Below are 16,661 nucleotides of genomic sequence, written 5' to 3'. Positions count from 1 at the left end.
TCTTTTAATTTTATTTGGCTAGCTTTGTTTGATCCTTTTTGAGCAATTCCATCCACCGTTCGTGGCACGCTAATTTACATCGCCCAGAGAAGGGCTGTTTTCGTTTCTTTTCGCACGCTGCACTTTACCGCTTCTGGCGGAGGACGAGTTGATGATGCGCGCTAACTCCTGTTACAGCAACACCCAGGTTTGATTCAAACTTTTTTCTCAGTTGCAACCCCACCACGTGGAGCTAGATAAAGCTTAGTTGTAACTTAGTCTATGCCGTCAGCTGAGAATTAAGCTAATTTTTTGTGGACTAGGAATTAACAAAACCGATACTCCCTCCATATTACTGAATAAGGTGTGCACGCTTTTCAACACTTGTCCCTACTTGTCCCTGACCAAAAATAAATCCATGTATATAAGAAATACTAGATTTTGATGTGCGCCTTGGCGCACGACCCCGTAAAGTTTATGCTAAAATTTGTTTTTTATAATGGCAATAAAAAATAGACTGCCAATATGATTGTGTGTTTCTTAGGTTTTACTGGAACCAATTAAGGTAACAAAAAGTTTGGGTAATAACGAACGAAGCAGGCCATCTCCAAAGTAACAAAAAATTCGGGTTATGACATGTAGATACAATTTGCTCCACGTCAGGCAGAAAAAGGAAGAGACACCAGTAAGCAGATTGAGGGCAACAATCACTCCGGCAGTTCGCTGTTTGGATTTTCGGGAGTCATCACAGTCGATGGTGATGTTGGTGAGCAGGCAGCAGGCGTAGATGATCCTTGGCAGCCGGTGTTTTTCAGGCCTCCACGGTTCTCTCTTGAGTAACTGCCACCTTTCCTTCAGCCTAGCCATATCACCTTGCACCGCCATTGCAGCGATTCATCGCCTGTTGAACTTCACTTTCGCCGGAGATAGGTCCTGTGCAAACAACAGACTGCAGTGTTATAATCTAAATGTATCACAACTTACTGCAACATGCAACATAGAACGTGAGGAAATTAAACCATGAATGGGAATTTAAGACCTATTTAAATCCAAAAGATTCAGTTAATTATTTCCATGCTTTTGAGTAGGAAATATTATCCCTATCATTTTTACATACTCTTGGGCAACAAAGAATAAAATTTAGCCTTACAGCGAGTAAAAAATCTTATAGAGCATGGCACGAAAGTGTATAGAGCAAAGCAACAAATCAGAAATATTGCAACTTTGAAAATCCCCACCAAATAATAGACAAAGCTAGTGTTTTATCATACCTGGTGCAAACTAAAAATATATGAATGTTCTTTTGAACTGGTATAAGAAATGTTGAAGCTAAGAAAAACAAAGTGTACGAATAACTGAAAGTTCTGGCCACCCTAGTGTATCAGTTATTTGGTCTTCTTTGTCAGCCTTTGATTCTTTTTGTGTCCAGCCAACGGTGGAGACCTCTATTCACATTCTTCTATCTTTCTAGCGCAGTGTAGTTGAAATCTTTGAGAACTTCTTCGCTCCAATCTCCATGTACATGATTGTTTTTGCCGCAGCTTGATTTGTTGTTTTATCCAAGGCATCTTCTGGGTGGAGGGAAGTCCGAAGAAAGTGTGCAGAAGGGTAAAACATTATTTTGGTGGAAAAGTAGCATCCTCCAACAATCTGGCTTTCGTACTTAGGACACGGAAGGCGCAGTTTTTTCATCATAGCTTCGAGGCTAATTCTGATTGGTACCTCGACGTGCTACATGAAGCTGCTGCCATGGAATTGAAAAAATATTAGGCCACCTAATCTAAGTAGACAAAAGCATAATAAATTACGTTCTATCATTATCCAGGCATGAATAATTGATGGAAAATGTGCCAACCACAAAAAAATAATGCAGTACAAGAAGCCAAAGGACAAGAAATCTCTGTTAGGTCCGTGAATACAGGCATAACATGTTTGTCCAAAAAAGAAGTTAATTGCACGTGTAGAGGAGCTGTCTTTGCATAACATGGAATTGAGAAAACATCGAATCAACTCAGTAACTACGTAAGCCTGAAAAGAGAATATGAAACCACCTACATAATGAACCATGACCTGTACAGAAAAGTGGGCATTGCCAAGATATAAAAAATGGATTCGTAGAACTGGTCTATAAGACTATAACTGTAATTTGTTCAATAGGCAGACAAGCAAAGCATGATTAGAGAATTAGCTGGCCTTGAAAGTATGTCCAACTTTTGAATTCAAACTTTGCAAATAAATACATCTTGGTGTGTGCTCCACTCTCGGCGGACACACATCTCTAGTGGGAAGAAACTTATAGGGAGCACCATTAAGAAAGCTTTTTATATGGATCCGATTGTAGGAGCATTTGGAATATTCAGGAAATCATCAGACTAAGATATATATAAAAAAAGGAAGCGAAAGACACAGGAAAATGTGAATCAAAATCTTCAGACATAAACATAAAACTTGGTCATTTATACACTAATTACTAAAAATAAACTTGTGGGGATTCAACTACGAAACTGCTTACAGATGGGTTTCAGGAAGAAACTAATTAAGGGCCTCTAAACTTTCATAGAGAAGAAATTACTAATATAAAAGTATTCAAACAAATGGGTTAATTGCTCATATATACCTTCTGTAAGACCAGCAGTTCTCCGGCATGTCCTTGTTGCGGACCTCCAAAAGCTACCTCTTTACATCTGGATTGCAACACAATGTACCATTTCAATGGGTGGCTGCATATATGCAAAATGTTTGATCTAGCAAAGAAGAAAACGAAGAGGTAGTGGCACGTACATACTCTGCTATACTGAGCCGAAGAAAACATGGATCAACGCAGCCTTATCCACGCGGGGAAAGATCTTCTCGCACTCCACCTGATATGGAGCTAAGCAGCAGCCTGCAGTGCTCCTTCCCTGCCACACCATCTCCTGCTAGACAAAGATAGAAGATTGTAATTATCTGAATACTTTAACAACTAAGAGAAAATACAAAATACATGTTCGATTTCCTGTGAAACACCAAACTTCAATGATGGAACTATGTTCACATTCGAACGAACAATAATTAATGATAACGAATTCATAATCCCTCAAGTAGAAGAAATAATAGATCAAGATTTGAAGAAGTACAAGATGGCATCACAAACTTTGCTTATAACTATTAGTAAGACCATATAAATATATCTAATAAACCATTTCTTGCTTTTTCAATTCAAATCCAATGATCACCTAAGATTTGGGAACCTCGAAGAAAACAAAAAAAAAATGAAAAAAGTAGTTTACGTGGATATAAAAAATGACCTGATCTGAATCCATTTTCAGATGAGAAACACCGGACATGCTAATGAGTGTGTAGCAAGAATATGAGGAGCACAAGTTAGAAACTATTGTGCAAGACAAGGGTTGTGATCTTGGAGTGATAAGATATGTAATAGGGTGATATAATAAGGCCCAGAAGTACCTTCACTAATCACTAAATAAGAAAGGAAACTAATAATTGCCCATGAAAAGAAGAATAAACCAAGGTCTTAATGACCACCAACCATTATTTTTAGTTAGCTCTAGTGGTATTCTGCATGTGGTAAAATTCACCAAGCACAATAGCAGTAAACTTGAGAACCTTTATCATGGATCTTTTACAATTCTAGTAGGCATCACATTCATACACCTCTCATCAAAAGACCGACTAATTCATACACAAGGTCCTTTTATTTGTCTCGACATTGTTTTAACTATTAACTAATCATCTTCATTGGTTCATGCCAAGAGGCTATAACTAACCTATTTCATGAACTCTTTCCATAAAAAAATCAAATTAATTACAGTAAAGAAAGCCGCTGAATTCGCAACATGTTTTCTTTAACCTGTTTCTTAAACCGCTGAAGTTGCAATGTTTTTTTCAAAAATAAATTAATGCCAGCAAGAGAGAAAAATATGGGGCCATTTTTTTAAAGGAAAATATATAAACCATAGGAAAACGGCACACATGTTTCTCTGGCCTTTGACATCCAAAAGTTCAATAGCTCCTCCAGTGCAATATTGGTCCTTAGCATTTAAAATGTAGGGAAACTCAAATAAAAACCCTGTCGTGGTAACTAACATAGTTTGAGTGTTAATTCTGAAAAAAAGACAGCTCTATTTAGATACAGAAGCACCTTGCAGTAATAAAAGATGTGCCAACATGACTTCACTATATATACTGAAAAGCATAACATGTACATATAACCATTTATCATCTGAGCACCCATAAGTTGCTTCAGATTTGTCAAACAAGCATTCTCATGGATCTGCAGATGCTTCAGATCTGTCAAACAAGGCATGTTTAACAGATTAATCATCTGTCAAACAAGGCATGTCAAACAAGGCATCTGTCAAACAAGCATAACATGTACATATAACCATTTATCATCTGAGCACCCATAAGTTGCTTCAGATTTGTCGAACAACCATTCTAATGGATCTGCAGATGCTTCAGATCTGTCAAACAAGGCATGTTTTTTTCCAATATAAATCCATCAAAGATTAATATATTGCAATTGCATTAGCAAATGATAAAAACACAACTACCTTGACTGGTCTAGGATGAAGGCAATTATGCATACAATACAACTCCTGTAGATGAGTCATGTTTGTCGTTGATGAAGCTTGTAGGCAGTCTGTTTAGCACATTCTTGTCAACTATCTTGTAATGCCTTGAGAATATTTTTAGATAATGCACCTGTATTATGTGTTCGATTCAATTTTAGTCAAACTTTCTCTACTACAGATGACAAGAAAAGAGGCAGATGTGAATACATAGAGCTAATGAAAGCAAGTTTTCTTTACGTACATTGTTTTGCTAATTGGTATCAACCATCATTTAATAGAGTTGCTAATATGTAAGGGATGAAACAAGAAAAATATTCTTACCAGCCTATTTGACTACCTTAGGAAGAACACTGTATTCTAACAAAATACTCCTTACTGTCAGAGATTAGAGTATATTCAGACTAACTTGTCAACGTAGATGCATTATCGCAGTAAAGTTACCTAAACTTTTTCATACTACTTGTACAGCAACCAATTCAGTGCATAAAATCATTTTATGCCAAAACTAAACCACGTTAGAAACAAGGGGGTTAAATATCTCCACCACCCAAATTGACATAGCAACTTATATGAAACTAAGCCTGTTTGATAGTACAATGAATCTCTATTGTAAATATACAATGCAACTTTAGGATGGAGTTCACTCTTCTCTGAAAAATTGAGGAAAAATATCATGTAGAAATCAAGGTACAACTCACAGCAGTATCCATACACACAATAAATCCAGAATATTTTTAATAACCTGTAACGCATCAAAATATAGAGAAGATGCAAACCTGGAATATGAAAGCCAAGTTGATCTTGAGGAACACCAATCCAAGGTTCATCATGGAGAAGTCTAAAGTCTTACACATATCAAAGCTTTCACTTAAAAATTGAGATGTATGTTAAAACTCACCCCATCGATCTGAATCCTCACTGGTCTGCCCTTCTCATAGCGATCTGAGATGGTTATCCTACAATGCTAAATACCGCTTCATGTTATTTATATAGGACAAAACAAACAAAAGAATATACAGATCAGGCAGCGACAACGTATATTTTGAGTTTAGATTTACCTTGAACCACTTCTTCTATTTGTATCTAATCTAGCAAAATCATCTCAAATCAGAACTTGTGTAATCGCCTCTATAAATTGAATCATTCAACCAAGACCTGGAGGAGTAAAATATATAATCATATGGCAGACCACAACGAGCAAAATCAGATCAACACTTTTAAGAAGCTATACTGAGGTAATATAGTGCTCAAACTTGTAGACATAATTTGATATAGAGCTATTCATCTGAAAAAGCATATGAATGGGCATACATAAAAAAGTGCCTAAGCTGAATATCATAGATGTTCCACACATGTAGATAGCCATAACAGCTTTTCAATAGATCCATGCTAGCATAGGAGCCTGACTTGATAACTTGACAAACCAAAGTTTCTAAACAGGACAGAGATCCTTACTGAATACCTTTCAGGAGCTCCAGCTCACTATCTACTAAAGTTACGTTGTCACAAATTTCCCGAGTCAAGGAAGTTACATGTATTGCCCGTTTAACAATTCGTTAGAACAGGTTTTTTGAACTTCATGAGCTTGGATTTCTTCCACAAACGGAATAATCGAGCAAAGTACTACCTGAAAGTCCTTAACCCATGTTGTTGCTTGCACAATAGAGAAGTTATAGTGACTTCATTGGTTCTTGCAATTGAAGTATTAAAGGTCTGTTAATTGATTTTATTTTCTCTAAAATGATCTTTAAATGGCCATTTCTGATTCTATATACATGCATATAGGTTATATGTGTGGTCATTTTATTACAGGTAGAGGGCAGTCTGAAGAAGCAATTCAGTAAATGGAGTCTTGTTGGATCAATGACTGCATCACGACTTCTCACTGCCATCTATGCACTTCAGAATAGCCTGTTGCAGATTGTCTTAAGAGCATAACTAAATGGAGAAGTAGGGCTCCAAATTTAACACGCTAATACACTATACAACTAAGACTGTAGTTGTTTTTGAAAGATTTCATGTGGCTGCGGCCAAGGCTTAAGCATATAATATATACCCAGAACATTGATTGTTGATATGGACACCTGCACGAATATTGGCTATAATTTCCAATTTTTGAATAAACCATGACACTGATGTTTATATATTAGCTTAGTTTTGATGTCCTTACATGGCTTGTACATGTGTGTTTTAGTTCAAGTGATTACACATAGAAAGGCCGAATAGAAACACAAAACACCTTTAGATCATATCTCGAGAAACATTTTCCATTAACTTTAAGTTATCTCAAGGATTTGAAAAACCACTGGAATTGGTGGTCGGGTTAAAAAATGAAATTGTCAGGGAAGTTTAATAAAGCGCCAATGTTGGTCACTCAGTCCTAGAATGACAACGCCCTTCAAAAAGACGGTGGAATGATAATCTGAATCCAGAAATGAAAATGAACAAATAAAGGAGGGCAGAAATTTACCTAGGTCAAGTGGTGAATGGAGGAACAAATAATATGCTGGTTTGCCTCAAACAGTGCTGCACCACCTCATCCGCATCTCCACAGCTGAGCGCGACCACAGGAGGGAGGACCTACCAGCGGCAGAAATCTGGGATCTTGTGGTTGACAGAGACGGAAGATGAACAAATAAAAGGAAAGGAGAAATTTACCTAGGTCAAGTCGTGAATGGAGAAATAATCCGCTGCTTTGCCTCAAATAGCGCTGGACCTCCTTGTCCGCACCTCCACGGATGAGAGTGACCACGGGAGGGAGGACCTAGCGGCGGCAGAAACCTGGGATTTGTAGTCGACAAATATGGCGACATACGCGAAGAAAGGACGACGGCGATGGCTCCCAGCTCCACCCCGCCGAGGACAACGGCATCGATCCAACGCCATTGAGCCATCTGTCGGTACCCTGACACGGATGAAGAAATGGCGACGACATCGGCGCCACGCTCCACCACGCCGGCTGAGGACGACGCTGTCGATCCCGCTACCTTGAGACATCTCCCGGCTGCCTCCTTGTCCCGTGCGGAAAACGAGCCGGAGGCGGAGCTGCAGCGCCCATTGCAGGCGAAGAAGAGGGCGGGTGGGAGGAGGCGAAACGGCCGTGCTGGAATTGGGGAGCGTGGGCGGCGGCGCGGTAGGGTTTCACCGCGGGCGGTGCGCCGTTTTATCTCTAGCAGTGAAACAGATGGACAACTGGGATTTGCTGGGAGGCCCATCGGACGGCTACGAATCCAAACGAACCAGGAGGCTCCGTGAGGGGGCATCATATATACCCCTGGATTTAACTGGTGTCAATTAAAAATGTTCTTCAACATTCAATTATGTAATATAAAATGGATATATTTTTCTCAATCTTTTTATCAAAGCTTGTCATGAAATACGTGTGCATCTTATTCCTAGGAACTAGAGGTACTCCTTCGATTTCATATTAGTTATCTTGATACATCCGATCATGTACTTCTTCTGTCCTATCAAACATGTCGAAAGTTTATCTAAATTCTAACATATCCAGACACTATTTAGTGACTAGAAACATTCAAATTTGGACAAACTTTAGACATGTTCTATGGGATATAGGGAGTAAAAAATAGTACGGTTATTTTTATTAGGCATTTGGCTTGGCCAGTGACTTTAAATTTTGGCCCAAATGTTTCACGGTATTAGCAAACATCCTCATGCACAAAGCTCGCTAACTAAGCCCATTCACTCAATGGAAGAGGATGAAGCGATCCACGTTAGAGAGCCAAGAAATGAAGAAAAAACACAGCGCTGCGGTGAATAGACCTAGGCCAGAGCCAGCCGCCGCGGCGCTTTCCCCGCCGGCTCGCCGCGGGCTTCCCGCTTCGCCGGCCCCTCGTTAGCTCGTCGGCTCTTCAGGAGTCGTCATGTGACGACTGGCGAGTCGAGACCAGCACTCTACATGCTGGTAATTTCTAAGTACTTCTCCCTTTGGTAATTTAGTCAATTAGCTCTTGGTATGAGATAGTACTTTTTTAGGGTAGCTATATATAGCCGCTTACTGTAGGCCAGGGCCCTAATTAGATTGGATGGACGATATGTTGATTCCAGAATTTTTCTGGAGTGCCTTACTGAAATTACCTCAAACAGCAGAGTCCAATGACATGTGGCCGCTCACTCGAGAGCCAATGTGTTACTGACTGATTTAGAAATCTTAATTTCTTGTTGAACCAACAATCACTCAGAAGTCAGATAATTTTTGTACTCACGGAAAGATTTCAACAAGGGATGGTCTGCGCCGGTGGCAAGTGGCATTGGTTAAGGAGTTAAGCTTAAGACAGTTACTGAAGAACACAACAACAAAACTTCACCACAGCCTAGGTCCTTTTTTAGGTGTATAAGGAAACCTTTATTTTTTTTCAGTGAAATAGTAATGTACCATTCAGCAACCTCTATTTTTTGGTACTACCTCTAGTCTGAATTAATCCACGAGCGCTCTGCCTAGCCATTGTTAACTTCTGGCATGACCCTGCGTCTATTAATTAAAAACGGAGGGAGTAGAAAAATGAAATCCACATGATAGGAAGTCCAAAAAGTAACTTAGTCCGCTCCATTAGCGGCCACGATTATTTGGACGTCCACATATGCATATGTATTCCTTTCTAAATGCAAATATAATCCTTCACCATAATTACAACAAACTAATCAAGCTACCAGCACACAATCTGCTACTTTCATATTCAGTGAAAGCTTCTCCAAGCAATTGAGAAAATACGTGTATCTAATAGAGAAAGCAATCCAGTGATTGTTCAAAGCATTACTTACTATATTTTTGGTTTTTAGCTAGCATTGGTAACAGAATGATGTCATCAGAATAATCAATTCAACTTTCATCAGCACCATTGTATTGCTCACTACATCAGGAAAAATGAAACGAAATTTCCTCTGCTCCAAAGATGGTTACTCTACGGCGGTTGGGATGGACATTTGCTTCATTCCTTATGGAAACTGCTGCAGCCTTGCTTTCAGAAGATGCGGCGCCCTCATTGTAAAGACTAATTTCTGCATCCTTTAGACATGGGAGGTGCTCAATACCTAAGTATAATCCATAGGCTTTTGCTACAGATACATAGAATGGCACCTGAAGCTTCTCAACCTTTGGCAAAGCCCCTTTCTCAACAGAAGGTATCTTGCACCTGCAACATAATAACTATGAATAAAGTAGAATTCCTTCAAGCAGCGAAATCCAATGCCTTGGACAGCAAGCCTTTCTTTTCGGACAGCCTTGAACCATAACTCCAGTGAAATCAAGGCAGGCATCTCCCCAAGTATAAGGATATCCTCCTCTGTTACTTCACTTAAATTGATGTTTAGATATGCAAGGCTGGTCAGTGCTGGTGCAATCCACTTTGGAGCTTTTGGCAAATAATAGCTGGTGCTCATAATGAATATTTGCAGCGAAGATGGAAGAGGGGACCAAAAATCTAAGAACTCAAGGGGAGTTGAATCTTTGCTATGTATCCGGAAAGATTGTAGTTGGTATTTGCCAAGCTTGCATAATGAGGAAATCAACATTTCTTCATGTTTCTTGTACTTGTCAGATCCTCCACCGTTGAACACTACATGGAGTTCAATCAAACTGGTCAAGCTCTCAAGCTCCTCCACTGCTCCAACTGAACTCTTGGTAATATTAAAGCCTGAGATCACACGTAGGCTCCTCATCTTTCCAATACCACTTGGTATCTTTGTTTCCCCGTAAAAAATGCATCTCGCAGTGAGTAGATGTTGTAGTTTATCGAGCTGAACTATACTTGGTGGCAACTCTTCGATAAATGTATCCCTAAGATCTAGCGTCTCTAGATCACGTAGCATCACAATTCCCAATGGTACCTTTGATATGCATGTGCTCCTAAGGCTTAGGTACCTTAACTGGAAGAGTTTGTCCATACTGCTCATATCATACTCCTTCAAATCCTCGGAACCTTCAAAATCCAACACACGCAAAGTTTCAAACTCAGCAAGATTAGGTAAGTTCTTGATGCAACCTGTGGCGGTTAAAGATCGAATGTGGCACAGATCTTTATATGCCAATAAAGATGCAAGCTCTTGGTTGATGTACTGAATCGACAATCGTCGAATATAACAATGGGAATTTGGCACAGCCATTTGCCCGCTTAGTACAGTGATGAAATTATCTTCAGCCGCCTTTGAAATAGCAAATTCAAGCATCATGTCATGGACTCGACATGCACGAGCCTTACCATCATAGCCAATATCTACTGGTTGGACCAGGCTTTTGTTGATGAGCTCATAAAAGTTATTCTCTGCGACCTCTTGACAACTCTGTCCACGCTCTTCAGATATAAAGCCTTCTGCTATCCACCGCCTTAACAATGTATCTCTCTCGATCTCATAATCCTCTGGAAAATTACTAAAATACAACAAACATGTCTTGAGATTAGGTGTAAGAGAATTGTAGCTAAGGGATAGTATGCTCTTCATTCCCTCTAGACTTTGGTTTTTCTCAAGTACAAAACCAATCGACCTCTTAACCTTCAACCATTCATTTCGTACAGTTGGTATATTTGCCAACAAACCAGATATGCTAATAATTGCCAACGGTAGGCCTCCACATTTTTTCAGAACTTCATCCGAAACTTCTTTCACCACGTCAGGACAGCAATCCTCAGAGCCAAAAATTCTTTTGAGGAACAATCTTTTAGAGTCAAGTTCACTCAGGGCCTCCATATAATAGATACGATCATCACCACCCGGACAACATGAGCTTGCTACATCGAAAATGCGCGTAGTAGATATGATTCTGCTAGAACAAGTATTCTCTGGAAAAGCACACTTGATAGCATTCCATGCAGATGTAGACCATATATCATCAACAACAATGAGATACCTAATAGATATTAATACACAACATATTAGCATCAGCCAGTTATGTTATGATAAGGATTTAAGGTATACATATGAAAGTCCAAATTATTGCCACAATATATGTCCCAGTGAAAAAGGGCTGAGATTACCTTTTATCTTGTAGCAGCTCTCGTAGCTTTTCAATGGATCTCCTTTCATCCCAAGAGTGAATATCTTTTGTAAATCCATCATGGCACGACACTTGGGAGATTACATCCTTGACAATTTTCTTTATATCCGGTTTCTGTGACACTGATATAAAAGCATGGCAGTGAAACTGCTCTCGAATCTTGCGATAGACCTCGGTAGCTAGTGTTGTCTTTCCCAATCCACCAAATCCAAAAATAGACAACACCCTACGGTCCTTGGTTCGGTTATCCTCCATGTGAACTATCCATTTGGTGAGATCATCTCTTGGACCTTCAATGCCCATAAGGTGTGCTTCCTCTGTAAAAAGAGCAGACACTCGGGGATCTACAGCTGTGTGGCCAAAGGTGCTCCTACAAGCAATATCATCAAGCTTGTAGCTACTCCTATGTTCTTTTACTGCCCTAAGACGAGCCTTGAGTTCGTCAATTTGCTTGGCGATTTTGCGCCGAGATCCAAGTGTCTTGAGCCGGCGAGCACTCTTGCGAAAGAACTCCTTGATGCCGCCATGACGGTGGCTCCCTGTGGTATTACCGAGTCGGTGAATGAACTTGTCGATGCAATCTTCAGTATCGTAGGCCAGTTCCCTGACCTCTGATATCCATGCCTTCACTTGGACATCGGGATCCTGTAGCATCGTATACTTCTGGAGCGCAGCATGCATGTTGCTCAGCTCAGACTTGAGAGAGCGCATCTCACGTCGGACCCCTTTCAGGCGGGCATACTCGCCGGCGAGCAAAGCGTTGAGCTTACCTAGCAGGGGCCCAAACGCGCCATGTGAAACGCTGACCACAGCCTCCATATTGATCTCCTCTGTGTCTCCTTTCTCTCAGCACTAGGTCTCTTGTTTATGTTGATGTGCTTGGAGTGAAAAAGAAGGTCAGGAAGGAGATAATCAAGCTGTCGAAGCAGTTGCGATAGGTTGGCCCTTAACCAATCCTGCCTCGAAGAAAACAGTTGTGAGTGTACAAGTTTTTCCTCTCTCTTTTGAAGGGAAAGGTAGAGCACCCTGTGACTGGACCTTGAAATTTTCCCTCTTGAAAGTGCAGGATGATGACCAAGCTGTCCAAGAAAACGTCAGTGCACAAGCCTTTATTTCTCCTTTGAAGAAAAAGTTACTAATGGCTGACTCACCTAGAAAAGAGCAATGGCGAGTGTGCCTGCAGGCTGCTCTCATGCGCACAAAAATTCTTCTCGGTAAATTGTCCAGAAAGCAACTGGGGCTAGGAGGGATCAGTAAACCGTTTATGATATTTCATAAAGACTGCTTTCTGGACTCTCCGTTGAAAAACTACATACAGCAGCAGAAGTAAACAAGAGTGTCAAAAGCTTGTTCCTGGATTGAGTTAATAAAACCAAAACAAAGACAGTTACCTACTTAGGCCGAGGTGAGCGTAAAAAGTTGTTTTATCTTTTTTCCATAGGTAGTGTAAAAGCTTGAGGATTACTCTCTCCATTGGTAAGTTGATGTTGTTTTGATTTGGCCACGTAAGCTGTCGATTTATAGGGACAATCTTTTGATCTTCAGATTATCCATTTGCTTTTTTGAAATAAGCTCCGGTGGAGAGAAGTTCTTAGAAACTATTTCCTATTCTCCCCAGCTTCTAATATTTGAGCTTATTGTTGTGTGAAGTCTGTAATACCTCAGGAACAATCTGTTTGTTGTTTCATTGATAAACAATATACATTTGGATTATTTTCAAGCATAACTGAGCACAGAAGTGAACTTCTCAGGCTCTGAACCGTGCTTCAGTGTGTGTACACATAATCCATGCTTCATTTAGAAGTTCACGTTACATACATACATTTCACAACACCTACACGAAGTGCTTTAGGATATAATTACAGTAACCATTTCACCATTGCTAGGAAACCACTTACAAATTCGTAAATGGATCGCACATAAACATAGTGTATGTTATAAGGCCTGAGCGAAGTAGCAAAACAGCAGCCTGTACATCCTCAATATTTGAAGCAAAACACAAAATTTGCCTACGAGTTTGTACTTCTAGACTCGTTGATAGACGAGATCCTTTGACAATATCAAAATACAGAAGCCATGGGGTATCTTGTATGTTTGGAAAATTGTTTCACAGTACATTCTTTTTATAAATCTGTACTTACCTTATCATTACATTTACCATGAATGTAGTTTAATTTCATGATGCATTTTATGACTATATGTTTATTAGTACAAAGATCAACTCAACTCAACATAGTTTAATTTCTGAAACATTGTTTATTATGACACAGAGTTGGAAAAGCAATGCAGGTTCCTGCAAGACGCAAAAGCAGCACACACGATTCAGGAACTCATGCTTGAACAAATCCAGTTCATGCATGGTGATGGGGATATGCCCTAGGGGGTGTGTCACCAGTCTCACTCGCCATGGAGAAAGGGGCTCAAGGAAGGTTCTAGTCGTCATGGGCGACTGGGCTCCTGGGCCTTGGTGTGACTGGCCTAAAACCCCAAAACCCCAGGCTCTGGGATGACTGAGCTTAAACCCTCAGGTGGGCCGACTGGACGGCTGGCCCGTGAGACTGGAGATGAAGTTTACTTGGTTAGAGAGTGTAATATCCCAGGTATTGGGGTTACAAAAATAGAGGAAACAGATGTGTGCATTGCATTCATGCATAGAAAATCTGGGGAATTTTCGCGCTTTAAAGTAAAACAGTCACGATGAATCGAAGTTTCACTTGACCTTGGTGGAATTGAAGTAGCTCATCAAGTCAAGCGCTATAAACCTCAATGTGACTTTGCTAAAACCTTGTTTTGGGTAGAGATGATTTGATCTAAGGGGTTAGATCAAATGGAACTAATAATAAACACAACAACACTTTACTCAATGATCAATTGCTTGATCTTATTAAAGAACACAACATGATATTCCTTGTCATAACATATGAACACCAATTTAATTGGAAAACAAGAAACAATAATTGGAGTAACTATTCCTAACTTATCTTTTCCCTGTCTTAAACTAATCCTTGATCCTACCATGAACCTCATGGTATTCATTCTACTTTATTCCTGGAAACAAGACAAGGAGATTCAACTTAAGAAATAGAAATTCTTCCCTATTCCAAATAGTTTTACATCAAACCTAGAGAGGTGAGAATTCTATTATGATTATTAGGGAAGCAATAACAAACCTTGAGTTAAACCTTGGATATACATCCAAGTATTCAGATCATCATCTCTAAGAGAAACCCTAGGATATCATCCAAGACAATTCCTAGAGAGATAAACCAACTAAGTTAGACAATTGAATCTTTAGCTTAGCTATCTAAATAAATATTAGGAGTACACCATAAACCCTAAAATAACTATTCTTAAATGAGAGAGCTCAACCTATGGTGTTATACTCAAGCTAGTTGAGGCAACCCCTGAATTTGAGGGAGAGAACTATCCATATACCAGATGATTATATCATTATTCCCTGGAAAGAACCCTAAGTTAAAATCTCAGACATTCTCCTGGGGTATAGATTATTGGGGCAACCATAACCATGTCCATTCAAGAAATTATAAAATAAGTTCTATGCTTAGTTGATCAAGACAATACTTGACCATGGAAGTGAGAACCCCATTTAATGAGAGATACTTTAGGAAGCCAAACCTTGATCATTATCAATTGGTGAATGATCATAAACCCTAAGAACTTGAGGTATGTGAGGATAAGTTAAACCCTACTAGTATAAGTAGATCCCATTCCCACATGAAATTATAGGAAGATCACTAGAAAGAAACCGTAGACTTATATCCCAACCTTAACTTGTGAATCACTTGGTGATCATAAATAGAATCCTACAATATCTATATTTCCTAAATTAAGGAACCCAAGAGAACCTTAGAGTTAAACACTATACTTTATGTAGTGAGAAACCATACATCCATGTGATCAAAGTTAACTATAAAAAGAACTTAAATCAATGTAGTTACTTTAATGATAAGTTGGGAGTAATAAAAGAAGTTAATTGGTAGAAGATAAAACCAATTCTCAAATCTTTAGTAATTAGGGAAGCACATGAAATATTAAGCAAGTAAACACCTTACCATGGTTAGGGGAGATTAAACCCTAGCACATGCAATATGGAGACACCCCATCTCTATAACCTAGAATTAAATCTCAACCCTAGTTTATGTATCACTATGGTGACCATAATACAAACCAGGCCATAGTTGAGAGTCAAACCAATTGCCATTAGGTGAATCTCATTAGAAACCTAGGATTGCTCACAAACTACATCTTATGTTTCAGTTATGAACCTAAGATTAACCTAGTGTTAAATACCATAATTAAAATCATATATGTGATCAACCACTTATCCTCATAAGTCAAAACCAAACTATGTTGAGAATAATGTTCACCCTAGGGCATTCAAGATAGAATTAATACAATTCATTAGCACATAGTTATGCACATAAAATAATAGGCAAGTGACAACCTTTTCAAATAGGAGGTCAAAACCTTAGAGATATTTTAACACATGAACTTATGCCATTAAGTCACCCTTATTGAAATTCATTAATAAGTATTACTTTGGGATTGTTTCATACAAAGTAATACTAACAAAACTTCATATATCACTAAGTAATAAAATTAACATATGGAAAACAATTTTTAACATTTTAAAGATAATAGTCAAATTCAGGTCCATATGGATATTTGAATTCAAATCCCAATAATAACAACTAAACCAAGGTTATAGTACCCACATTAAATTTTCTAATACATTATCTAAGTAGATGATGAATTTTGGGCTATTCCCTGTATTATTCAATTAAGAAATACTTGCAACATAGAAAAGGATTCAAATTTGAATTTAAACCAGGAATTAAAATAGAATTTGAAAACAGAAATAAAAAACAGATAAAAGAAAAGGGGAGAAAGGCCTTACCTGGCTACCTGGACCTTGCCAGGCCGACGCAGCCCACCAACCCGCCCAAATACTGGCCCAACTGCACCAGCCCAGCACAGCCCGCGTACCCCTTCACCCGGATAAGAACGACGAGACGTCGTCGTCTTCGTCTTCGCCACAGACGACGCACGCGGGGACGCCAGCGCGATGAGGAGCG

The 16,661-nt window shown here is 39.3% G+C and overlaps 1 long non-coding RNA gene and 1 pseudogene across 5 annotated transcripts; both read right to left on the bottom strand.

The window, feature by feature from the left end:
* Nucleotides 1-1,000: 1,000 nt before the first annotated feature.
* Nucleotides 1,001-7,589, bottom strand: LOC124674959. Of its 5 annotated transcripts, XR_006993125.1 has the most exons (9): nucleotides 7,212-7,589; nucleotides 7,024-7,133; nucleotides 5,612-5,708; nucleotides 5,452-5,509; nucleotides 5,330-5,353; nucleotides 4,533-4,683; nucleotides 2,761-2,894; nucleotides 2,597-2,663; nucleotides 1,001-1,723 (listed from the first exon to the last, which is right to left on the bottom strand). It is a non-coding gene; the product is annotated as an uncharacterized LOC124674959 (long non-coding RNA). The 5 variants fall into 5 exon arrangements; XR_006993123.1 differs by having other exon boundaries at nucleotides 5,330-5,509; nucleotides 7,024-7,150; XR_006993122.1 differs by having other exon boundaries at nucleotides 5,330-5,509.
* A 1,840-nt stretch (nucleotides 7,590-9,429) lies between these two features.
* LOC124646573 lies at nucleotides 9,430-12,384 on the bottom strand (annotated as a pseudogene).
* Between the last annotated feature and the right edge of the window lie 4,277 nt (nucleotides 12,385-16,661).

This window comes from Lolium rigidum, chromosome 1, assembly GCF_022539505.1.
Source record: "Lolium rigidum isolate FL_2022 chromosome 1, APGP_CSIRO_Lrig_0.1, whole genome shotgun sequence".
NCBI classification, from domain to species: Eukaryota; Viridiplantae; Streptophyta; class Magnoliopsida; order Poales; family Poaceae; genus Lolium; species Lolium rigidum.
The sequence above is the reverse complement of the archived record's forward strand: the minus strand, read 5'-3'. Positions and strand labels throughout refer to the sequence as shown.